The sequence below is a fragment of the Rhinoderma darwinii genome, chromosome 2 (genome assembly GCF_050947455.1).
Source record: "Rhinoderma darwinii isolate aRhiDar2 chromosome 2, aRhiDar2.hap1, whole genome shotgun sequence".
Lineage (NCBI taxonomy): Eukaryota > Metazoa > Chordata > Amphibia > Anura > Rhinodermatidae > Rhinoderma > Rhinoderma darwinii.
The window spans coordinates 11,025,719-11,053,387 of NC_134688.1; the positions used below are offsets into that span (position 1 = coordinate 11,025,719).

Consider the following 27,669-nt stretch of genomic DNA (forward strand, 5'->3'; position numbering starts at 1 on the left):
AAACCATAAAACCACAATACAGTAACCACATAATAACACCATACAGTGACCACATATTACCACCATACTGTGACTGAATAATACCCCCATACAGTGACTGAATAATACCCCCATACTGTGACTAAATAATACCACCATACAGTGACTGAATAATATCACCATACAGTGACTGAATAATACCCCCATATAGTGACTGAATAATACCCCCATACAGTGACCACATAATGCCACCATACAGTGACTAGATAACACCACTATACAGTGACCAGATAATACTACTATACAGTGACTGAATATTAACACCATATAGTGACTGAATAATACCACCATACAGTGACTAGATAATACCACCGTACAGTGACTGAATAATACCACCATACAGTGACTGAATAATACCACCATACAGTGACTGAATAATACCACCATACAGTGACTGAATAATACCACCATACAGTGACTGAATAATACCACCATACAGAGACTGAATAATACCTCCATACAGTGACTGATAATACCACCATACAGTGACTGAATAATACCACCATACAGTGACTGAATAATACAGCCATACAGTGACTGAATAATACCACCATACAGAGACTGAATAATACCTCCATACAGTGACTGATAATACCACCATACAGTGACTGAATAATACCACCATACAGAGACTGAATAATACCACCATACAGTGACTGAATAATACAGCCATACAGTGACTGAATAATACCACCATACAGAGACTGAATAATACCTCCATACAGAGACTGGATAATACCACCATACAGTGACTGGAGAATACCACCATACAGTGACTGAATAATACCACCATACAGTGACCACATAATACCACCATACATTGACTGGATAATACCACAATACAGTGACCACATATTACCACCATACAGTGACCGGATAATACTATACCCCCGGATAAAACCATTATACACTACCGTTCAAAAGTTTAGGGTCACTTAGAAATTTCCTTATTTTTGAAAGAAAAGCACAGTTTTTTTCAATGAAGATAACAGTAAATTAATCAGAAATACACTCTATACATTGTTAATGTGCTAAATGACTATTCTAGCTGCAAACGTCTGGTTTTTAATTAAATATCTACATAGGTGTATAGAGGCCCATTTCCAGCAACCATCACTCCAGTGTTCTAATGGTACATTGTGTTTGCTAACTGTGTTAGAAGGCTAATGGATGATTAGAAAACACTTTACAACCCTTGTGCAATTATGTTAGCACCGCTGTAAACAGTTTTGATGTTTAGAGGAGCTATAAAACTGACCTTCCTTTGAGCTAGTTGAGAATCTGGAGCATTATATTTGTGGGTTCGATTAAACTCCCAAAATGGCTAGAAAAAATAGAGCTTTCTTGTTCTTAGAAATGAAGGCTATTCCATGCGAGAAATTGCCAAGAAACTGAAGATTTCCAACAACGGTGTGTACTACTCCCTTCAGAGGACAGCACAAACAGGCTCTAACCAGAGTAGAAAGAGACGTGGGTGGCCACGCTGCACAACTGAGCAACAAGACAAGTACATTAGAGTCTCTAGTTTGAGAAATAGACTCCTCACAGGTCCTCAACTGGCAGCTTCATTAAATAGTACCCGCAAAACTCCAGTGTCAACGTCTACAGTGAGGAGGCGACTCCGGGATGCTGGCCTTCAGGGCAGAGTGGCAAAGAAAAAGCCATATCTGAGACTGGCTAATAAAAGGAAAAGATTAATATGGGCAAAAGCACACAGACATTGGACAGAGGAAGATTGGAAAAAATGTTGGCTCCTCGTATGCGATCAAACAGCTCAGATATAAGTGGCAACGGGTATTTGTTCTTGACTGTGATCTGGTTGAGAACCCGGTAGTCAATGCAGGGTTGAAGGGATCCATCCCTCTTTTTAACGAAGAAGAATCCAGCCCCGGCCGGGGAGGAAGACTTTCGTATGAAACCCCTCTCCAGATTCTCCTTGATATAGGCTGACATGGATAGAGACTCAGGCAAGGAGAGAGGATATACTCGGCCACGGGGAACAGAGGCATTAGGAACCAGTTCAATGGGGCAGTCATAAATCCGATGTGGAGGCAGCGTCTCAGCCTCCCTTTTGCTGAAAACATCTGCATACTGAGCAAACTGGGGAGGCAGTCCCGCCAATGACTGAGGCAGAGGAGGCTTGACAGGATGGATCTGCAACAGACAACGACCATGGCACTCGGAGCCCCATTGGAGAACCTCTCCAGAATTCAAGTCCAGGACTGGGGTATGTAGTCGAAGCCAAGGCAGGACCAGCAGAACAGGATTGATGGCCTTGGGCAAAACAAGGAAATAAATTAGTTCAGAATGAAGGACTCCAACCTGGAGCTTCAACGGTTTGGTTTTAGAAATGATGGGATCCGTCAGAGGCAGTCCATTAACTGAGGCAACAGCCAAAGATGTCTCCAGGGGAACTGTGGGCAACTGAAGACGATCCACCAGCTCTTTCTGGATGAAGTTTGCAGCAGAACCAGAGACAAGATAGGCAGAAACTTGATGCGTCCTCTCGCCGGACACTAGGGTTACAGGAATAGTCAGCTTGGGACAGAAGGCTTTTTTAGGTACCGTTACATCTAGGGTTGTCTCTCCCACCAATCCTGGGCAATGGGGTCTCTCTGGCCTCTGGGGACATAAACGCACAATATGGCCTCTGAGGCCGCAATACAGACAAAGTCCAGAAGTGCGTCTGCGTTGTTTCTCCTGGGTAGACAATTTGACAAAGTTACTCAGCATGGGATCCTCTGGTGGGACGACTGAGGAAGATTGCTGAAAAGTAGAATCCAGCCTAGGAAGTTCGTTCTCCCGGAGAACCTCTTGGGAACATTCCCGGATCCTCATGTCAACCCGGGAGGCGAGTAGGATAAGATCGTCCAGGGTAGATGGCAGATCGCGAGCAGCCAGCTCGTCCTTGATCCCTGAAGACAGTCCCTGCCAGAATTTGGCCACCAAAGCCCCGTTGTTCCAGGTCAATTCAGCAGCCAGGATACGGAACTGAATGGCATACTCGCCCACGGAGAGGTCTCCCTGGTGTAGGGTCAGCAAGGATGCAGCAGCCAAAGAAACTCTCCCAGGTTCCTCAAAGATCGAGCGGAGGGTCTGTAAGAAGCACTGCAAGTCACGGGTCTCTGGTCCCTGATGTTTCCACAGAGGATTAGCCCATGCCAGGGCTTTGCCAGTAAGGAGAGAGATGATGAAGGCGATCCTGATGTCATCCGAAGAGAAGGACCAGGCATGTAGTCTGAAATGGATCAGGCACCGATTCAAAAATCCCCTGCAGGACCTCGGATCTCCGTCATAGCATGGAGGTAGCGGCAAGAAACACAGGGGGTTGGTACCGGTACAGACAGGAAGTGTAGCAGGAGGAACCGCAGGAACGGGTGCAGTGACGACTATGGTGGGAGCAAGCAGCCGATGGGCTATGGCGTTCACCGACAGGAGGAGCTGGTCTTGTCGTGACTGGAGATCCTCCATCTCGGCCAACATGGCTTGTGTCGTCAAAGTCTCAGGTTGACCAGCGGGGTCCATGGCCTGAGCGTACTGTCACGAAGCGGGTTAGTGGACCCACTAGGCCGTACCGCTGTAGTGGGGAGGCAGGTGGCCAAACAACAGGAAACCCCAGAAATACAAATGTCCCGCACAAGGGTACCTGGATAGTCCAGACGATGGCCGCAGCTCTGGCACAGAAGGAGATGGGTGCAGCAGATAATGCAAAACGTGGTGGATGACACAGGTTGCGCCGGACGTGGCAGATGACACAGGATGTGGCGGATTCCTCCGGACGTGGCAGATGACACAGGACGTGGTGTATTCCTCCAGACATGGCATATGACACAGGACGTGGCGGATTCCTCCGGACGTGGCAGATGACACAGGACGTAGCGGATTCCTCCGGACGTGGCACGACTAGATACTAAAGGCACAGCACGGGTAACAGGAACAGGGAACAAGGCACGGGTAACAACTGGAACGGGAAACACTAAGGGACCATTTGCAAGACAGACTGGGAAAACTAACAACGCTCAGGTAAGGATTAGAAGGCCAGGGGCCTTCTTATAGACCAGGAAATCATGGCAGTTGATGATGATGATGATGACTTCCTATGTGTGTGCGCTGGCCCATTAAAGGCCGGGCACGAGCGTGCATGCGCACCCTACGTGACACAGCAGAACGGAGCGGAAATGAGCGCTGGCGTCTCCTAGGAAGGAGATGGGGACCAGCGCTCACGGATTCATGACTGCGGGCATCGGGAGGTGAGTAAACCCGACGGCCCGCGGCCATGGACGCTACACTGTACAGTGCTTAAGCAGCAGTGCCACACAATGCCACAGTAAATACCACCAAACAGTGCTCAAATAATACCACCATACAGTGCTCAAATAATACCACCATACAGTACTCAAATAATACCCCAATACCGTGCTTAAATAATACCACCATTCAGTGCTCAAATAATACCAGCATAAAGTGCTCAAATAATACCACCATACAGTGTTCAAATAAAATCACCATACAGTGCTCAAATAATACCAACATACAGTGCACAAATAATACCACCATACAGTACTCAAATAATACCGCCATACAGTGCACAAATAATACCACCATACAGTGCACAAATAATACCACCATTCAGTGCACAAATAATACCACCATACACTGCTCAAATAATACCAACATACAGTGCTCAAATAATATCACCATTCAGTGCTCAAATAATATCACCATACAGTGCACAAATAATACCACCATTCAGTGCACAAATAATACCAGCATACAGTGCTCAAATAATATCACCATTCAGTGCTCAAATAATACCACCATTCAGTGCACAAATAATACCAGCATACAGTGCTCAAATAATATCACCATTCAGTGCTCAAATAATATCACCATACAGTGCACAAATAATACCACCATACAGTGCTCAAATAATACCAACATACAGTGCACAAATAATACCACCATACAGTACTCAAATAATACTGCCATACAGTGCACAAATAATACCACCATACAGTGCACAAATAATACCACCATTCAGTGCACAAATAATACCACCATACACTGCTCAAATAATATCAACATACAGTGCTCAAATAATATCACCATTCAGTGCTCAAATAATATCACCATTCAGTGCTCAAATAATACCACCATTCAGTGCTCAAATAATATCACCATACAGTGCACAAATAATACCAACATACAGTGCTCAAATAATATCACCATTCAGTGCTCAAATAATATCACCATACAGTGCACAAATAATACCACCATTCAGTGCTCAAATAATACCACCATTCAGTGCACAAATAATACCAGCATACAGTGCTCAAATAATATCACCATTCAGTGCTCAAATAATATCACCATACAGTGCACAAATAATACCACCATACAGTGCTCAAATAATACCACCATACAGTGCTCAAATAATACCACCATTCAGTGCTCAAATAATATCACCATTCAGTGCACAAATAATACCAGCATACAGTGCACAAATAATATCACCATACAGTGCTCAAATAATACCACCATTCAGTGCTCAAATAATACCAACATTCAGTGCACAAATAATACCACCATACAGTGCTCAAATAATACCAGCATTCAGTGCTCAAATAATACCACCATACAGTGCTCATATAATATCATCATACAGTTCACAAATAATACCACCATACAGTGCTCATATAATATCATCATACAGTTCACAAATAATACCACCATACAGTGCTTAAATAATACCACCATACACTGCTCATATAATATCATCATACAGTGCTGAAATAATACCACAAAATACCCAAATAACAGCTATACATTAATCTAATAACTGTGCTATACAAAGTGGTCGGCGCCAGGCCATCAGTGGCACCCCCTTCAGTAGGGATGGCTGATGCGCCCTGTGTGACAGAGCTGCATTCACAATTCTGCTGGTTGTTATTGGAAATAGGATAGGAAGTGTAAATATTTAACAACTCTTATACACGACATGATAAACCCTCCCGGTCGCTGCAGCCGGTACAATACGGGGATGGCTCCACCCGCACAACATGGAGGCGGTAAATATTATTACCACATCGAGATATGATATAATAGGGAAGGTTTATTATTTACAATCTCTGTCACCTCTCCTGAGGAATAAGGCCGAGCTAGACAGCTGTGTATGTGTGTCGCACGGGTCATCCATTCCTTTCCACACAGATGTTAGAGATGTCAGACACAGCAGAGCTCAAATGGTAAGAATTAAGAGAACTGAGCTGCTGTTATGTAGTAGAGCTGGGTTTGTTAGATGCAGCAGTGTTCAGCTAGTCAGAACTAGGAGGGAAGAGTTCACATGGTGTTACAAAGCTGAGTTTGTCAGGTGCAGCAGAGCTGGGTTTTTGAGAGGCAGCTGTGCCCATCTGGTTAGAACTAGTAGAGATAAGTTTGTCAATGTAAGAAAGCCATATGTTCAGATGCAGCAAAACTGTGTTTGTGAGAAGTAGCAGAGCTCAATTTGTCAGATGCCAATGTGCTGTGGTTGGTAAATGCTGAAGTGTTTATTTGGTCAGAATGAGCAGGGCTGAGTTTGTGTGTTGTGCAGGGCTGAGCTTGTCATTGTAAGAAGACCTGAATGATTGGCATGCAGCAAAGCTGTAAGAGGCAGCAGATATGAGTTTGTCAAATGCAGAGCTTTTTCAGACACAGCAGTGCACAATTTGTCAAATTCCATAGAACTCAGAAGGTTAGAATTAGCAGAGCTGAGTTTGGATACTATGTGATTGAGACAGGAGAGCTGAGTTTGTTATTTAGCTCAACTCACATTATATAACATAGCTATCTGTAGATTTACATAGGGATACAGGTAAATCTATTCATATTTCTAAAGGATTATTACCATGCACTGGTAAATTACAAACGAAACTCTGCTACATCTGCCCATGTTACACAAACTACAAAAAAAGCAGCTCAATTAATATTTTCTCTTTTTTTTCTATTTGAAATATTTCAAACTCTTTTTTTTACTTCTTGAATTTTCCTACATTTTCTTTCTTGCACAGCAACCTGTCTCTGTATTTCATCAATAATATGATATACTTACAGATGCAGCAGAGCTAAGTTTGTCACGTGCTTAAATCTCATATCATGGCCGCGTGCTCTTTGTGGTTATACATAGGACTGCAAGTAAATCTAATGTACATGATATTCTTAAACACTGTGAGTTATCAAGGAGCAAAAACCAAAAACAGATAATGACAAATTCAGCTCTGCTACATCTGCATATTGACACATTTATTGATAATCCCATCAAAAAGTACATAAATATCCCAAAAATATTCAACGTTTTATCAAACACTTCAAAACCAAAAATACTTTATGGCTGCAAACACTTGTATAGTGCACTCCACCAGCTTCCGGCCTAGTGATACTGACACGAACTACAGTACCTCACTGCCCGAGACCACCAGGGACGTGAACATTAACCCCTTGACTGCCCCCAGACCACCAGGGACATAGACACTAACCCCTTCACTGACCCCAGACCACAAGGGACGTAGACATTAACCCCTTCACTGCCCCAGACCACCAGGGATGTAGACATTAACCCCTTCACTGCCCCCAGACCACCGTGGACGTAGACATTAACCCCTTCCGTGCCCTAGACCACCAGGGACGTAGACATTAACCCCTTCACTGCGCGAGACCACCAGGGACATAGACATTAACCCCTTCACTGCCCCAGACCACCAGGGACGTAGACATTAACTCCTTCACTGCCCCCAGACAACCAGCGACATAGACATTAACCCCTTCCTGCCCTAGACCACCAGGGATGTAGACATTAACCCCTTCACTGCTCCAGACCACCAGGGACGTATACATTAACCCCTTCACTGCCCCAGACCTCCAGGGATGTAGACATTAACCCCTTCACTGCCTCAGACCACCAGGGACGTATACATTAACCCCCTCACTGCCCCCAGACCACCAGGGACATAGACATTAACCCCCTCACTGCCCTAGACCACCAGGGATGTAGACATTAACCCCTTCCCTGCTCCAGGCCACCGGGGACGTAGACATTAACCCCATCAACAGCCCCAGACCACCAGGGACATAGACATTAACCCCTTCACTTCCCTAGACCACCAGGGGTGTAGACATTAACCCCTTCACTGCCCTAGACCACCAGGAATGTAGACATTAACCCCTTCACTGCCTTAGACCACCAGGGACGTAGACATTAATCCCTTCACTGCCCTAGACCACCAGGGACGTACACATTAACCCCTTCACTGCCCCAGACCTCCAGGGATGTAGACATTAACCCCTTCACTGCCCTAAACCACCAGGGACGTACACATTAACCCCTTCACTGCCCCAGACCATGAGGGATGTAAACATTAACCCCTTCACTGCTCCAGACCACCGGGGACGTAAACATTAACCCCTTCACTGCCCCAGACCACCAGGGACGTAGACATTAACCCCTTCACTTCCCTAGACCACCAGGGACGTAGACATTAACCCCTTCACTGCCCCAGACAACCAGGGACGTAGACATTAAACCCTTCACTGCCCCAGACAACCAGCGACATAGAAATTAACCCCTTCACTGCCCTAGACCACCAGGAATGTGGACATTAACCCCTTCACTGCCTTAGACCACCAGGGACGTAGACATTAATCCCTTCACTGCCCTAGACCACCAGGGATGTACACATTAACCCCTTCACTGCCCCAGACCTCCAGGGATGTAGACATTAACCCCTTCACTGCCCTAGACCACCAGGGATGTACACATTAACCCCTTCACTGCCCCAGACCTCCAGGGATGTAGACATTAACCCCTTCACTGCCCTAGAACACCAGGGACGTACACATTAACCCCTTCACTGCCCCAGACCTCCAGGGATGTAGACATTAACCCCTTCACTGCCCTAGACCACCAGGGACGTACACATTAACCCCTTCACTGCCCCAGACCACCAGGGATGTAAACATTAACCCCTTCACTGCTCCAGACAACCGGGGACGTAAACATTAACCCCTTCACTGCCCCAGACCACCAGGGACGTAGACATTAACCCCTTCACTTCCCTAGACCACCAGGGATGTAGACATTAACCCCTTCACTGCCCCAGACCACCAGGGACGTAGACATTAAACTCTTCACTGCCTTAGACCACCAGGGACATAGGCATTAACCCTTTCACTGCCCTAGATCAACAGGGATGTAGACATTAACCCCTTCACTGCCCCAGACCACCAGTGACGTAGACATTAAGCCCTTCACTGCCCCAGACAACCAGCGACATAGACATTAACCCCTTCACTGCCTTAGACCACCAGGGACGTAGACATTAACCCCTTCACTGCCCCAGACCACCAGGGACGTATACATTAACCCCCTCACTGCCCCAGACCACCAGGGACATAGACATTAACCCCTTCATTGCCCTAGACCACCAGGGATGTAGACATTAACTCCTTCCCTTCTCCAGGCCACCGGGGACGTACACATTAACCCCTTCACTGCCCCAGACCACCAGGGACGTAGCCATTAACCCCTTCACTGCCCTAGACCACCAGGGACGTACACATTAACCCCTTCACTGCCCCAGACCTCCAGGGATATAGACATTAACCCCTTCACTGCCCTAGACCACCAGGGACGTACACATTAACCCCTTCACTGCCCCAGACCTCCAGGGATGTAGACATTAACCCCTTCACTGCCCTAGACCACCAGGAACGTACACATTAACCCCTTCACTGCCCTAGACCACCAGGAACGTACACATTAACCCCTTCACTGCCCCAGACTACCAGGGATGTAAACATTAACCCCTTCACTGCTCCAGACCACCGGGGATGTAGACATTAACCCCTTCACTGCCCTAGACCACCAGGGATGTACACATTAACCCCTTCACTGCCCCAGACCTCCAGGGATGTAGACATTAACCCCTTCACTTCCCTAGACCACCAGGGATGTAGACATTAACCCCTTCACTGTCCCAGTCCACCAGGGACGTAGACATTAAACTCTTCACTGCCTTAGACCACCAGGGACATAGGCATTAACCCCTTCACTGCCCTAGATCAACAGGGATGTATACATTAACCCCTTCACTGCTCCAGACCACCAGTGACGTAGACATTAAACCCTTCACTGCCCCAGACAACCAGCGACATAGACATTAACCCATTCACTGCCCTAGACCACCAGGGATGTAGACATTAACCCCTTCACTGCCCCAGACCACCAGGGACGTAGACATTAATACCTTCACTGCCCTGGACCACCAGGGACATAGACATTAACCCCTTCACTGCCCCAGACCTCCAGGGATGTAGACATTAACCCCTTCACTGCCTCAGACCACCAGGGACGTACACATTAACCCCTTCACTGCCCCAGACCTCCAGGGATATAGACATTAACCCCTTCACTGCCCTAGACCACCAGGGACGTACACATTAACCCCTTCACTGCCCCAGACCTCCAGGGATGTAGACATTAACCCCTTCACTGCCCTAGACCACCAGGAACGTACACATTAACCCCTTCACTGCCCTAGACCACCAGGAACGTACACATTAACCCCTTCACTGCCCCAGACTACCAGGGATGTAAACATTAACCCCTTCACTGCTCCAGACCACCGGGGATGTAGACATTAACCCCTTCACTGCCCTAGACCACCAGGGATGTACACATTAACCCCTTCACTGCCCCAGACCTCCAGGGATGTAGACATTAACCCCTTCACTTCCCTAGACCACCAGGGATGTAGACATTAACCCCTTCACTGTCCCAGTCCACCAGGGACGTAGACATTAAACTCTTCACTGCCTTAGACCACCAGGGACATAGGCATTAACCCCTTCACTGCCCTAGATCAACAGGGATGTATACATTAACCCCTTCACTGCTCCAGACCACCAGTGACGTAGACATTAAACCCTTCACTGCCCCAGACAACCAGCGACATAGACATTAACCCATTCACTGCCCTAGACCACCAGGGATGTAGACATTAACCCCTTCACTGCCCCAGACCACCAGGGACGTAGACATTAATACCTTCACTGCCCTGGACCACCAGGGACATAGACATTAACCCCTTCACTGCCCCAGACCTCCAGGGATGTAGACATTAACCCCTTCACTGCCTCAGACCACCAGGGACGTATACATTAACCCCCTCACTGCCCCAGACCACCAGGGACATAGACATTAACCCCTTTACTGCCCTAGACCACCAGGGATGTAGACATTAACCCCTTCCCTGCTCCAGGCCACCGGGGACGTATACATTAACCCCATCAACTGCCCCAGACCACCAGGGACATAGACATTAACCCCTTCCCTTCCCTAGACCACCAGGGATGTAGACATTAACCCCTTCACTGCCCTAGACCACCAGGGATGTAGACATTAACCCCTTCACTGCTCCAGACCACCAGGGACGTAGACATTGAACCTTTCACCGCCCCAGGCCACCAGGGACGTAGCCATTAACCCCTTCACTTCCCTAGACCACCAGGGATGTAGACATTAACCCCTTCACTGCCCCAGACCACCAGGGACGTAGACATTAACCCCTCCACTGCCTTAGACAACCAGGGACGTAGACATTAACCCTTTCACTGCCCGAGACCACCAGGGACGTAGACATTAAACCCTTCACTGCCCCAGACCACCAGGGATGTAGACATTAACCCCTTCACTGCCCCAGACAACCAGGGACGTAGACATTAACCCCTTTACTGCCTGAGACCACCAGGGACGTAGAAAATTAACCCCTAGAAATTTAGTAACACTGCCATTAACCCGTTCACTGCCCTAGACCACCAAGGATGCAGACATTAACCCCCTCACTGCTCTAGACCACCAGGGTTACTGACATGAACCCATTCACTGATCAAGACCACCAGGGATACTGACATTAACCCCTTCACTGCCCTAGACCACCAAGGTTACTGACATTAACCCCTTCAATGCCCTAGACCACCAGGGCTACTGACATAACCCATTCACTGATCAAGACCACCAGGGATACTGACATTAACCCCTTCACTACCCTAGACCACCAGAGTTACTGACATTAATCCATTCACTGATCTAGACCACCAGGTATACTGACATTAAACCCTTCCCTGCCCTAAACCACCAGGGCTACTGACATTAACCCTTTTATTGCCCTAGACGACCAGAGATACTGACATTAACCCATTAACTGAGCAAGACCACCAGGGCTGCTGACATTACCATTCACTAATCTAGACCACCAGGTATACTGACATAAAACCCTTCCCTGCCCTAAACCACCAGGGCTACTGACATTAACCCCTTTATTGCCCTAAAACACTAGGGACACTGACATTAACCCCTTCACTGACCTAGACCACCAGGGTTACTGACATTAACACATTTACTGCTCTAGACCTCCAGGGCTACTGACATTAACCCATTCACTGATTTAGACTACCAGGGATACGGACATTAACCAATTCACTGCCATAGAAATTTAGTAACACTATCATTAACCCCTTCACTGCCTTAGACCACCACGAGGGACACTGACATTAACTCGTTCACTGCCCTAGACCACCAGGGATACTAGCATTATACCTTCACTGCCCTAAACCTCCAGAGATACTATCACTAGCCCCTTCACTGCCCTAGACCACCAGACATACTAACATTTACCCATTCACTGATCTAGATTACCAGGGCTACTTATATTAACCCCTTCACTACCCTAGACATTCAGTGATACTGACATTAACCCATTCACTGCTCTAAACCACCAGGGTTACTGATATTAAACCATTGACTGATTTAGACAACCAGGCATACTGACATTAACCAATTCACTGCCCTAGTAATTAAGTAGCACCTACATTGACCCATTCACTGCCCTAGACCACCAAGTACGCAGCCATTAACCCATTCAGTGCCCTAGACCACCAGGGCTACTGACATTAACCTATTCACTGACCAAGACCACCCGGGATACTGACATTAAGCCATTTACTGATCTAGACTACCAGCGCTACTGACATTAACCCCTTTATTGCCCTAGACCACCAGGGTTACTGACATTAACCCATTCACTGATTTAAACTACCAGAGATACGGACATTAACCAATTTACTGCCCGAGAAATTTAGTAACACTGTCATTAACCCCTTCACTGCCCTGGACCACCAAGGATGCAGACATTAACCCCTTCACTGCCCTAGACCACCAGGGCTACAGACATTAACCCATTCACTGATCAAGACCACCAGGGCTACTGACATTAAACCCTTCACTGCCCTAGACCACCAGGAACGTAGATATTAACCCCTTCACTGCCTTAGACCACCAGTGACGTAGACATTAACCCTTCACTGCCTTAGACCACCAGGGACGTAGACATTAACCCATTCACTGCCCCAGACCACCAGGGACGTAGAAATTAATCCCTTCACTGTCCCCAGACCACCAGGGATGTATACATTAACCCCTTCACTGCCCTAGACCACCAGGGATGTATACATTGACCCCTTCACTGCCCCAGACCACCAGGGGCATAGACATTCACCCTTTCACTGCCCTAGACTCACCGTCAGAAGAAGGAAGGAGTCTTGCAGCGGCGTTCTCACTGGTGTCTATGCCGGCCCGGGAGTGAACCAGTCCAGTCACTGCCCTAGACCACCAAGGCTACTGACATTAACCCCTTCACTGCCCTAGACCACCAGAGTTACTGACATTAATCCATTCACTGATCTAGACCACCAGGTATACTGACATTAACCCCTTCACTGCCCTAAACCACCAGGGCTACTGACATTAACCCCTTTATTGCCCTAGACCACCAGAGATACTGACATTAATCCATTCACTGATCTAGACCACCAGGGCTAAATACATGAACCCATTCACTGATCAAGACCACCAGGGATGCTGACATTAACTGAGCAAGACCACCATGGCTACTGACATTACCCATTCACTAATCTAGACCACCAGGTATACTGACATTAAACCCTTCACTGCCCTAGACCACCAGGGACGTAGATATTAACCCCTTTACTGCCCTAGACCACCAGGGACGTAGACATTAACCCTTCACTGCCCTAGACCACCAGGGATGTAGACATTAACCCCTTCACTGCCCCAGACCACCAGGGATGTAGAAAGTAACCCCTTCACTGCCCCCAGACCACCAGGGATGTAGACATTAACCCCTTCACTGCCCTAGACCACCAGGGATGTAGACATTAACCCCTTCACTTCCCCAGACCACCAGGGGCATAGACATTCACCCCTTCACTGCCCTAGACCACCAAGGATGCAGACATTAACCCCCTCACTGCTCTAGATCACCAGGGCTGCTGACATGAACCCATTCACTGATCAAGACCACCAGGGATACTGACATTAACCCCTTTCACTGCCCTAGACCACCAAGGCTACTGACATTAATCCGTTCACTGCCCTAGACCACCAGAGTTAGGCTGGGTTCACACGAGCACATTAACGTCCGTAATGGACGGACGTATTTCGGCCGGAAGTCCCGGACCGAACTCAGTGCAGGGAGCCGGGCTCCTAGCATCATAGTTATTTACGATGCTAGGAGTCCCTGCCTCTCTGCAGGACAACTGTCCCATACTGTAATCATGTTTTCAGTACGGGACAGTAGTTCCACGGAGAGGCAGGGACTCCTAGCATCGTACATAACTACGATGCTAGGAGCCCGGCTCCCTGCACTGAGTTTGGTCAGGGACTTCCGGCCGAAATACGTCCGTCCATTATGGACGTTAATGTGCTCGTGTGAACCCAGCCTTACTGACATTAATCCATTCACTGATCTAGACCACCAGGTATACTGACATTAAACCCTTCCCTGCCCTAAACCACCAGGGCTACTGCCATTAACCCCTTTATTGCCCTAGACCACCAGAGATACTGACATTAATCCATTCACTGATCTAGACCACCAGGGCTAAATACATTAACCCATTCACTGATCAAGACCACCAGGGATGCTGACATTAACCCATTAACTAAGCAAGACCACTAGGGCTACTGACATTACCCATTCACTAATCTAGACCACCAGGTATACTGACATTAAACCCTTCCCTGCCCTAAACCACCAGGGCTACTGACATTAACCCCTTTATTGCCCAAAAACACTAGGGACACTGACATTAACCCCTTCACTGCCCTAGACCTCCAGGGTTACTGACATTAACCCATTTACTTCTCTAGACCTCCAGGGCTACTGATATTAACCCCTTCACTGCCCTAGACCACCAGGGTTACTGACATTAACCCATTTACTGCTCTAGACCTCCAGGGCTACTGATATTAACCCCTTCACTGCCTTAAACCACCAGGGATACTGACATTAACCCATTCAATGATTTAGACTACCAGGGATGCGGACATTAACCAATTCACTGCCATAGAAATTTAGTAACACTATCATTAACCCCTTCACTGCCTTAGACCACCAGGGACACTGACATTAACTCGTTCACTGCCCTAGACCACCAGGGATACTGGCATTATACCTTCACTGCCCTAGACCTCCAGAGATACTATCACTACCCCCTTCACTGCCTTAGACCACCAGACATACTAACATTAAGCCATTCACTGATTTAGATTACCAGGGCTACTTATATTAACCCCTTCACTGCCCTAGACTACCAGGGATGCAGACATTAACCCCTTCACTGCCCCAGACCACCAGGGTTACTGACAGTAACCCCTTCACTGCCCTAGACCACCAGGGTTACAGACATTAACCCAGTAACTGATCAAGACCACCAGTGCTACTGACATTAACTCATTCACTAATCTAGATCACCAGGTATACTGACATTAACCCCTTTACTGCCCTAGACCACCATGGATACCGACATTAACACATTCACTGATCTAGACCACCAGGGCTACTGACATTAACCCCTTTACTGCCCTAGACCCCCAGGGCTACTGACATTAACTTCTTCATTGCCCTAGAACACCAGGGACACTGACATTAACCCCTTCACTGCCATAGACCACCAAGGATACTGACATTAACCCCTTCACTGCCCCAGAACACCAGGGACACTGATATTCACCCCTTCACTGCCCTAGACCTCCAGAGATACTAACATTAACCCCTTCACTGCCCTAGAACACCAGGGACACTGACATTAACCCCTTCACTGCTTTAGAACACCAGGGCTACTGATGTTAACCCCTTCACTGCCCTAAACCCAAAGGATACTGACATTAACCCTTCACTGCCCTAGACCACCAGGGATACTGACATTAACCAATTCACTGCCCCCGAAATTTCGTAATACTGACATTAACCCATCGCTGCTCTGGACCACCGGAAATACTGACATCAACCCCTTCACGGCTCTAGACTACCAGGGATACTGTCATTAACCCATTCACTGATCTAGATATCCAGAGATACTGATATTAACCCATTCACTGATCTAGACCTCCAAAGATACGGGAATTAACCCATTGATCAATCTAGATCAGGGCTACTTATATTAACCCCTTCACTACCCTAGCCTTCAGGGATACTGATAATAACTCCTTCACTGACATTAACTAGAGAACCGAAAAAACTAAGTTTCTGTCCAAACTACGTTTTGGCTCTACGCTTAGTGAGTAGGTCTAGTCCATAGTGTACCATTAGCACGACGGGCTGGTATATATCAGTATAATTATTATTATTTTTGAATAAACTACGCTATTCCATCCTTAGAGCTCCCTCAAAAAAAGCATACTGCACAAAATAAGTTTTATGGCACAAGTATACGTTTAATGTATACATCATGGGCTTTACAATAGTCTTTCGTAACGTATACGATAAATAGATACCATTATAGTCTATAGGTGTTGTATGTGAACATACATAGAACACTTTAACATTTCATCATCATGCTTTATGGCTCAGCAGACAGTATCACACATGATCGGTTTAGATACACGGGCTCAGCAGACTGTATCACACATGATATAATTAGAAACACCGGCTCAGCATACTGTATCACACATGATAAGCTTAGATACAAAGGCACAGCTGAAAGTATCACACATGATAGGCTTAGATACACAGCTCAGCAGACAGTATCACATAGGATAGGCTTAGACACACCAGCTCAGAAGACAGTATCTTAGCTTAGATACAGAGGCTCAGCAGACAGTATTACACATCATAAGCTTAGATACACCTGGATTTGTGTGGGCATGGTGTTACGTTAGGAGCTGATTTCGCTGTATGAGGATTAGGTTGGGTATGGGAAAGAGCAGATATAATTTGGTGAATGTTCTTTGTCATTGATGGGCCCCGCATCACCAGCTCTGCGCCATTTTTTGAATGTTGGACTATTTCTGGAGCTTTGTCCTGTACAGTGACTGCAGCCCCCCAGCTCTCGCCATCTTCCCCTAACACAGACTTTAATTATGGCAACATTTATTTTAAATTAGGGCAAAATGACACAGCAGTGATGTACGGGGGCAGCCTCTCCTCACAGCGGGACTCGAAGTCTTCACATGTTTGAAGTGATTAAAATAGATCCAACACCGTTCCATCTCACCCTGGGTAATCCCCCCACCCCCGCCGGACAAACCCTCCTTCATACTACAGCCGCAATGTCACCACTATGCTCCATAGGCTACAATCTACTCTGTAAGGCAAATCTCAATATGATTTCAATTATTGTGTGCATGTCCCTTTAAAAATAAGACTCAGATTGCATCTTAGCTACACCAGATCAGCACACACTATCACACATAATAGGCTTAGATACACTGGCTCAGGCACACAATGTGCCTGTATATTATTAGCAAATTTAATTAAGTTCAGTAACATTACATAATGAAGAATGTTTGGTCCCCTGATAAAGTATACGGCGGCTCAGCAGACTGGTATCACACAGGACAGGATTAGATACAACGCCTCAGCACACAGTATCACACATGACAGGATTAGATACAACGCCTCAGCACACAATATCACACAGGACAGGATTAGATACAACGCCTCAGCACACAGTATCACACATGACAGGATTAGATACAACGCCTCAGCACACAATATCACACAGGACAGGATTAGATACAACGCCTCAGCACACAATATCACACAGGACAGGATTAGATACAGTGGCTCAGCAGACTGGTATCACACAGGACAGGATTAGATACAACGCCTCAGCACACAGTATCACACAGGACAGGATTAGATACAACGCCTCAGCACACAATATCACACAGGACAGGATTAGATACAGTGGCTCAGCAGACTGGTATCACACAGGACAGGATTAGATACAACGCCTCAGCACACAGTATCATACAGGACAGGATTAGATACAACGCCTCAGCACACAATATCACACAGGACAGGATTAGATACAGCGGCTCGGCAGACTGGTATCACACAGGACAGGATTAGATACACAGCTCAGCAGACTGGTATCACACAGGACAGGATTAGATACAACGCCTCAGCACACAGTATCACACAGGACAGGATTAGATACAACGCCTCAGCAGACAGTATTACACAGAACAGGATTAGATACAACGCCTCAGCAGACAGTATCACACATGATAGGCTTAGATACAGCGGCTCAGCAGACAGTATCACACAGGACAGGCTTAGATACAGCATCTCAGCAGACGGTATCACACATGACAGGCTTCGATACAGCAGCTCAGAAGACAGTATTACACAGGACAAGATTAGATACACAGCTCAGCAGAAAGTATCACACATGATAGGATTAGATACAGAGCTCAGCAGACAGTAGCAAACATGAAAATATTAGATACACTAGCTCAGCAGGGAGAAATACACCCAAAAGGATTAGATACATGTGCTTAGCAGACTGTATAACATAATCTTAGATACACTTGCTCAGCAGACACTATATGACATGATAGGCTTAGATACACTGGCTCAGCAGACACTATATGACATGATAGGCTTAGATACACTGGCTCAACAGACACTATATGACATGATAAGCTTAGATACACTGGCTCAGATAACACTATATGACATGATAGGCTTAGATACACTGGCTTAGCAGACACTATATGACATGATAGGCTTAGATACACTTGCTCCGCAGACACTATATGACATGATAGGCTTAGATACACTGGCTCAGCAGACACTATATGACATGATAGGCTTAGATACACTTGCTCAGCAGACACTATAACAAATGATAGGCTTAGATACACTTGCTCAGCAGACACTATATGACATGATAGGCTCAGATACACTGGCTCAGCAGACACTATATGACATGATAGGCTTAGATACACTGGCTCAGCAGACACTATATGACATGATAGGCTTAGATACACTTGCTCAGCAGACACTATATGACACGATAGGCTTAGATACACTTGCTCCACAGACACTATATGACATGATAGGCTTAGATACACTGGCTCAGCAGACACTATATGACATGATAGGCTTAGATACACTTGCTCAGCAGACACTATATGACATGATAGGCTTAGATACACTGGCTCAGCAGACACTATATGACATGATAGACTTAGATACACTGGCTCAGGACCACACTCCACCTTTATATGATTTTATAACTGTTATCTATGATTCACAGTCGGTCGCTGACTATTATCATTATGGCTTTAGTGTATAATAAGAATTTCCTGGGTTCGGCAGATATTCGGTTATATTCTGATGAGAATCCTGGTGATTATAGGAAAGTATATGTGTGTAATGCTTAAAGGGGGCACAAAATAAAGCAATGCCAGTCCTTCTGATCTTCTCACATACATAAGATTATTATCAGCCGGAATGTGACCGATCAATCGTGTGTCGGATCTAAACTAGCAGATCAGGAGAGAGTTTTAATAAAAACTCTAAATCAACAGGGTGGGCTTCCGCAAAGTGGCAAATACACGGCCGTCATCGGCCGATCATGCCATACAACTGCAGTATCAGCGACAACGGCCGAAAAATTTTGACCTGACAGATCACATTTGTGGCAGTCGGCCATCGTGAATTTGCGTATAATTTTCAAGCGATGGTCGGCAACAGTGGTCACAATCGGCCAATAGGGCCTATTTCTATCTTAAGTGTATGGCCAGCTCAACACCTTCCGGACATATTTAGGATCTTGAAGCCCCATAACACCAGTAATGCTGCATGCCGCCCTCTCCAGTGCTATTATACATGGTCTTTGTGGAGTGTTGTCCATCATTTTGTCATTTTTGGGGATCGCTGCTGTTTCCCACACTCTGGTACTACTACCCCAGGCAGATCCTCTCCTGTAATGATTACCTCTCAAGCATTCCCTGCATTGTCATCCTGGTATTGTTCTGCCCCATTATCCTCCAGTCTCTTTTACTGCTCTTCTTCATCTAATTTGCCATTTCCAACCCCCTTCTGTATTCTCCTTAACCGGTATCCATCACTTTCACTGCCTGCCCAGTGTTTACCCATTATACCCAGCCTGAATCAGGCACCCGGCATTGTCCCCTGAATAACAGCCTCTATCTATCTATCTATCTATCTATCTATCTATCTATCTATCTATCTATCTATCTATCTATCTCATATCTATCTATCTATCTATCTATCTATCTATCTATCTATCTATCTATCTATCTATCTATCTAACTCATATCTATCTATCTATCTATCTATCTCATATCTATCTATCTATCTATCTATCTATCTATCTATCTATCTATCTATCTATCTCATATCTATCTATCTATCTATCTATCTATCTATCTATCTATCTATCTATCTATCTATCTCATATCTATCTATCTCATATCTATCTATCTATCTATCTATCTATCTATCTATCTATCTATCTATCTATCTATCTATCTATCTATCTATCTATCTATCTCATATCTATCTATCTATCTATCTATCTATCTATCTATCTCATATCTATCTATCTATCTATCTATCTATCTATCTATCTATCTATCTATCTATCTATCTATCTATCTATCTATCTATCTCATATCTATCTATCTATCTATCTATCTATCTATCTATCTATCTATCTATCTATCTATCTATCTATCTATCTCATATCTATCTATCTCATATCTATCTATCTATCTATCTATCTATCTATCTATCTCATATCTATCTATCTATCTATCTATCTATCTCATATCTATCTATCTATCTATCTATCTATCTCATATCTATCTATCTCATATCTATCTATCTCATATCTATCTATCTATCTATCTATCTATCTATCTATCTATCTATCTATCTATCTATCTATCTATCTATCTATCTATCTATCTATCTATCTATCTCATATCTATCTATCTATCTATCTATCTATCTATCTTTCGTAGATGAAAAGGTCTTATTTATAATCAAATATTTCTATATATATATATATCTTTCTCATATGTATCTATTTACTAGCCATAATAAAAATGTGTTAAGATATAATGGAAATATAAAGGTAAAGAAACATACTTCAATGTATATAAGTATATACAAGTCTAAATATAATTGCAATGTTTAGATAGATAGATAGATAGATAGATAGATAGATAGATAGATAGATAGATAGATAGATAGATAGATAGATAGATAGATAGATAGATAGATAGATAGATAGATAGATAGATAGATAGATATGAGATAGATAGATATGAGATAGATAGATAGATAGATAGATAGATAGATAGATAGATAGATAGATAGATAGATAGATAGATAGATAGATAGATAGATAGATAGATAGATAGATAGATAGATTATTATTATCAACTGTATACAGCAGAAGGAGAGGTAAAGATGCAGACTCCTCTATCTTCTGGCAGGGACTATACAATGAAGGAGTATGTAGTAGGTTCTCTTCTACTCCACAAGTCTCTGCTCTACCACTGACTGCATGGATCAGCTTCATTATTCTCATGTCTTATTCCAGAACGTCTAATCACATCAATATTCATAAGTCCAAACAATCACATCTCAGGACAAAAAGTTCCAAAAAGTTTCTTCCAAATGAAGAAGAGTGAAGTAATAGCAGCAGCAGCAGAACTCACCATGATGTCTGCAGCCCAAGACAGTTGTGTCCTGTCCAGTGAAGGTAGTGATTCCTAAGGAGCTGTCTGAGGAAGGGTCCTCCAAGGCTTCAGATGAACCCCAAACTCTCCTCCTGTATGTCCCAAATAATAATAATAATAATGGTAATAATAATGATACAGAGTGAGGACTAGAATAGAGTGTGTAGATCCAGAGAGGAGCAGGAGAGTGCACCCAGCAGCACACACTAGCAACACTGTACTGGTGGAGTAGAATTAGTCCCAGCACTTCTGCTCTGCAGGAGGACACTGCTGCCAGCTACAGGCCAGTCTGCTGCTGCTCAGGGCTGGGGGGAACCTGCTTATATGCACTGTCATTGGCTTTGATCACAGGAGTGATGTCAGGCTACATTAACATAACAAAGGGCTCCGGATTTGCAGCTACAAATGACTGTTTGATGTATTCTGTGAATGTGCAGATTCCTCAGCACCTCCTGCATCTGCTGCAAAAGAGAGGGGAGATGCAATGTGCTGCAGATCAGCTGGGTGGAGAGACTGCTGGAGGGAGAGCACTGGGGTGGAGGTGACTGGGGAGGAGAGGGAGGCAACACTGGGGTGGTGGGTAGTATTATTATCAATATGAAGGGCTTCTGTATCCATCTATGGGGATGTAGAGGAGAATCCAGGGCTGACTTAGTAATAGTAACAAATAGCAAAGCAGGAGGCAATGTGAAAAGTTTCCACAAAATACAAAATATGTAGTGACAAGAGGAGTAATAATAATAATATAATAATCATAATAATAATAATAATAATAATAATAAAATAATAATTATAAAATATAAAAAATACAATAATAATAAAAATAATAATATTACAATAATTATAAAATATTAAAAATACAATAAAAATAATAACTAAATCATTATAAAATATTAAAAATACAATTACATGAAATAAAAAATACAATAATAAAAATAAAGTAATAATAATGATAAATATAAAATAAAATAATTTGAAAAACAAATACTATAATCAAATATAAGCATATTAAACTATTAAACATAAAATAATTTAAAAAAAACACAAATAGTAAAATACTACATTATAAATTACAGTACAAGTATTAGTAAAATAAAAAAATCATAATAAATATAATCGTTATTTCAATATTTTTAATTTACGAGTGTACATAATATATAGCTGTGTTATGTAGCTTTTAATTTGATAAATAGTTTATTCATTTTTTCGTATTGTAAATTATTACTATTATTAGTTTATTTTCAAATTGTAATTATCATAAGGAATTTATTATTATCATTAATAATAATATATTCTGTTATAATATTGTATTATAATAAATTAGGATTTGAGAACATATTACATTTTTATTATTATTACTATTATTTGTTTATTTGTATTAATATCTTTTCTTATTTGTATACATTTTATGTGTATCTGTTGTCCATAGGTGCAAAGTTGCTAAGAAAAGACAGGTGCATCTCCTTTCTTTTGTGTTCATCTCCTGCGTTTGGCTCAAAAAAAACGGACCCAAAAACTGCATCAAAATTATTATGTGATTCTGGCCTAAAGCTGGATTCACACACAACGTTTACCCAAATTTCCTGTGTTTTTCGTGGTGTTTTTATTCTTTGGTCAAAACTCTGCGGCCGGTTGTTACTTTAAAGTCTATAGTAAAATATTGTAAAGTCAACAAAGCGTTGTTTTTTTTTTGGTGTTTTATAGCTTTTTTGTAGTTAGTGGCATTTCTATCAAATCGTAGCATGCTATAGGTAGAGTGGTTTTTTTTTCTGGTGTTTTTTCCATAGGCTTCTCTATAGGATTTAGAAAACACTAGGAAAAATGAACAAAATGTCGTGCCAACAAAAATGCATGTAAAAAAAACCTCTCCAAATTCATAGCAATTTTTACATGCTTTTTGAGAGTTAGGCCTAAGGGTGTATTCACATGGTGCGGTTTTGCTGCGTTTTTTTGCACCGCGGCTGAAACAAGCATTGCAAAAATGCATGTGTTTACACCATGGTTTGGCACCGTTTTGCAGCAAGCATAGAAATTGCAGAAAAAATGCAAGTGCTTTTACAGTGTTGTTTTGGCCGCGTGGCAAAAAAACGTGGCAAAACAGCACCATGTGAATACAGCCTAAAGCCATGTTCAGACATGGCGGAATTTTACCACTGCAAATTTGCGGAAATGACACAACGAATCTGCAGCAACATTTGCAAATTTGACAGGTAATTCAGACTTTGCGGATATCACAGCGCACACGCCACTGAAATCGGCAGTGAAAATCCGCTGCTTCTCCGCTGGCGGCCATGCATGATGCGGTGTGAAAATTTTGCACTGCAGCCTAAATCCTGCACTGTTATTTTCCATAACGTCTGAACTAAGTTACCTAAAAACGTATAGAAAACAATGGAAAAAGCGGCTGCTTCAGATTTCCACTGCGGACTGTCCGCAGCAGAATTCAACAGCAATTCCGCCACGTCTGAACACGCCCTAAAGGGTCAAAAATCTATTATCAGATCATTTAAAAACTTCCAGGGAGCTCTAACTTAAGAATATTTATTTATCTTATTATAATTATTATTACTACTGTTACATTATTTAATTATTCGGTTTTTTTATTTGTTTTTATTTTTATTATTATTACTATTTATTTATTATATATTATTTTATTATATATTTATTTATTACTTTTTTTGTAATATTATTATTATTTTATTAAGATTTTATCATTATTACTATATAACTTTTTATATTTTATTTAACTTTCTATCATTTTTCAATAATATTATAATTTTTTTTATTAAGGTTTTATAATATTACTATATTACGATTATATTTTTTTTATTACAATTGTTTTTGGTTTGTTTTAATGTTTTTGTTTTAGGATTTATCTTATTATCATTTTTATGTTTTTTACTATTGTTATTTTAAGTTATGATTTTTTTTTATTATTCCTGTATTAATATTGTATTATATCATTTATATTTTTTGTATCTTTTTTTTAAATCCATGGCAATTGTTTATTTGCTGCCGATCTTTATAGCTTTATTTGGTATATTGGAGTTTATTATTAGCATCCAAATCAAAAAAAGTCCATACAGACAAAGATAATTTTAAAAAAAAAATTATATTCTAGAAAAAATCAGTACATTGAATATTTGCGTAGCCTCACATGGGAAACTCTTGGGCATTGGTTATTAAAGGGGCAGTACAGTACTCTGCCACTATGATTAAATATGTGAGAGCAGGCAGCGCCCTCATTTTCTCATATAGGGAGCAAATCTCAGAGACGGCTGTGTGCCGAAAATTTGTTCACACTCCCTGCATGTACTGTACGCCCTTACGGCTGCATTGTCCATGGTCTACAGTGTATATATACCGTCCCAACAGAGCAGCTGCAGGGAGTGTGTGTATATAATCCAGGGGCGGACATACCACCTGTACAGCCACTCAGCACAATGGTGGATTTGGTTTGGATCCTCATAATGTCCATATGACAAGACTGAACTGCCAGAGCACAGGACAGGAAGTGTTGTCATGGGAGCATACAAGCTGCAGTCATCCGGCACGTAAGATCAAGCACTGGAGTAACATATTGGAAGTTTCTATTTTTATTTTTGTGTACACTGAAGCGCCTTTAATGAGAAAATAACTGTATGCTATTTAATATGTATATGAATTATATATTTAAAGGGAAAAACCACTATGACCACGTTTATCTTGGGGCAGAGGAAGACGGCCACCGATCCCCAATCTCTGGATTTCATAGTATTTATTTGTATGTGACAGAGCGTGGTTAAGCATTAAAAAATAATTACATTATTGGTGCGTGGTCCCTTTAAGATTCATTTTAAGTGTATGTTTGCGTAAGTTCTTAAAGGGACCACGCATCAATAATGTTATATCTATTTTTAGTTTTACACATGAGTCATAAAGCGATAAAGCGATTTGTCCAAGGTCATCAGAAGCTGACACTTAAGCGCTGGTCTGTTAAAAAGGAATCGACCTAAGTACATGATCCACTAAAAGGCATCACTGCCTGTCAGGGAGGGAGTGCAGATCCACACCACGAGATAACACCATTTGAAACAATCATGTGCTGATATCGATTATAAGAAAAACATTTTTTTTAATTCAGCCACCATTGCCCATAGAGGTTGCCACTCAGCTTTCCCCACATCCTGAACGGCATATTAATCTGAATTATTAACTAAACTTACATTCCTGCCTTGCTTTTTCTCAATTACTGCACTGCCTTTGCAAGGGCACGGCCAGACGTGGCAGAGTTTTTCCGCTGCAAATATTGGTGCAGATTTGGGGCAATTACGCAACAAATCTGCAGCAACATTTTCACATTTGACAGGTAATTCAGACGTTGCAGATATCACAGCGGACTTGCCACAGATTTCAGTTTTTGCATTGCAAAGGCTGAAATCCGCAGTGAAATTCCGCTTCTTCTCCGCAACAGACAGTGGGAAAATTCTGCACCGCAGCCTATGGTCCGCAGCGGAGTTTTCCGCAACGTCTGAACTAACTTATCCAAAAATGTATAGAAAGAAATGTAAAAAACGTCCGCTGGAGAATTCCACTGCAATTCCGCCACGTCTGAACGTGCCCTAAGTGTCAGTTATCACTGCAGCTCTTGCATTCTATTCGTGAACAAGGAAGCTCAGGATGAGCAGGGGTACAGGTGCAGGAAATAGATATTAAAGGGAAGAGAAATACTTTGTAGAAATTTGCAATGCCGTCTCCTGGAATGGCCCTTTAATCGTCCTGAGTCTTCCCTCTGATAAGATTTAATGATATAAGAGAATAAATGAAATGAAGAAGAATTCATTCACTTACCTCATCCTGTAAGGAAACGCATTTCAAGGCCAAGTCGATGCGGATCATGCGGAAATGCGTCTAATATGCAGTTCGCAGTCAGTCGGCGACCTTTGTATTTTGCAAACAGCAACAAAGTGGCTCCTGGTAAAACCCTAAAAACCGGTTAATGATTTGTCAGTTACATGTGAACAGCACACAGCGGTGTAACACTGCGCAGGAGGGGAGCCATATACACGCTACGCAGGGGTACATGTATCAGGGCATTCAAAACGCGTGGCATATTCATCAGCCTATGGCTAGGAAGTTATATATTGTATCGTATGGATATATAATCACCCCCACTCTCCACCATCACCCCCAAACTGGGCAAATGAGAAGCTAATTTGTGATGAGAAAAGCGCACTTTAAACTGCGGCCCATAGAGGGCGCTATATGCATCCACTATACATCTCCCCGGAACTAGGATTTGCCAGGGTTCCCCTTACACTTTGCTGTCTATCTGGCTAGTTCAACTGGTAGGCAGCCGAAATGGTAGGGTCTGTATTGCCCACTAGGTTCTGTGTTTGGATACATCTATACAGATGTAGCAGAGCTGAATTTGTTTTCGAACGGTTTGTTTTGTGTAGTGTTAAGATAAAACAGTTTACCTGGAAAATCACAGATAACACATCACTATAAATTGCACTAAATGACAAACTTTG

General features: G+C 43.4%; 1 protein-coding gene across 3 annotated transcripts in view; it reads right to left on the minus strand.

Moving 5' to 3' along the window:
* The window catches only part of WNT11 (Wnt family member 11), a 134,940-nt gene extending 107,865 nt beyond the window's left edge, over window positions 1–27,075 (minus strand). The window contains exons 1-2 of one of the 3 annotated variants that reach the window (XM_075849928.1): window positions 26,987–27,075; window positions 22,136–22,248 (exon numbers count right to left, since the gene is read on the minus strand). The gene's annotated coding sequence lies outside the window, so the exon portion shown is untranslated. Of the gene's footprint in view, window positions 1–22,135; window positions 22,417–26,986 lie in introns of those variants that run through there. The other 2 variants (XM_075849931.1, XM_075849930.1) reach the window with 2 other exon arrangements.
* Between the last annotated feature and the right edge of the window lie 594 nt (window positions 27,076–27,669).